Below are 497 nucleotides of genomic sequence, written 5' to 3'. Positions count from 1 at the left end.
CGCCCTCCCGCCCGGTGTTCCCACGGGCAACCGCGTGGACCCCTTGCGCCCACGACTCGCAGCTTCCCACCTGCGGCGGCGGCGCGGCCTTTGTTGGTCCGAGGGCGCTCCCGCAGCGGGGTGCCTGCGCCCCGGTCACAGCGAGCCAGGGAACCCCGGGGCTCGCGTGCCCTTTGTGGGGTTTCAGCGAGCAGGAGTGCCCGTAGGTACGCAGCTGCAGCCCTCGGCACGTCGCACTTGCGGCGCGGAATTCCAGGAGCAGTTCTGCACCGGGAGCCCGTGGACGCCCACCTTTGTGCAGCGAGGGGGTCGGCGCCCGCGCCCGCTGGCGGGAGTTCAGGTCTGGGAGCGGCGGGGGACCGAGGCTCTGCAGCGCGCCGGACCCGGAGCCTCGGCACCCCTTCGCTGGCTGCTCCGAGCAGGGCCGGGAATGCTGGGGTGGAATGTGCGTTTCTGGGGTCATTTATTTATTAATTTTTATCCCTTTTGGCTATTTT

Source organism: Tupaia chinensis, unplaced genomic scaffold (genome assembly GCF_000334495.1).
Source record: "Tupaia chinensis unplaced genomic scaffold, TupChi_1.0 Scaffold000292_1, whole genome shotgun sequence".
Classification (NCBI taxonomy): Eukaryota; Metazoa; Chordata; class Mammalia; order Scandentia; family Tupaiidae; genus Tupaia; species Tupaia belangeri.
This window is presented reverse-complemented; position numbering follows the sequence as displayed.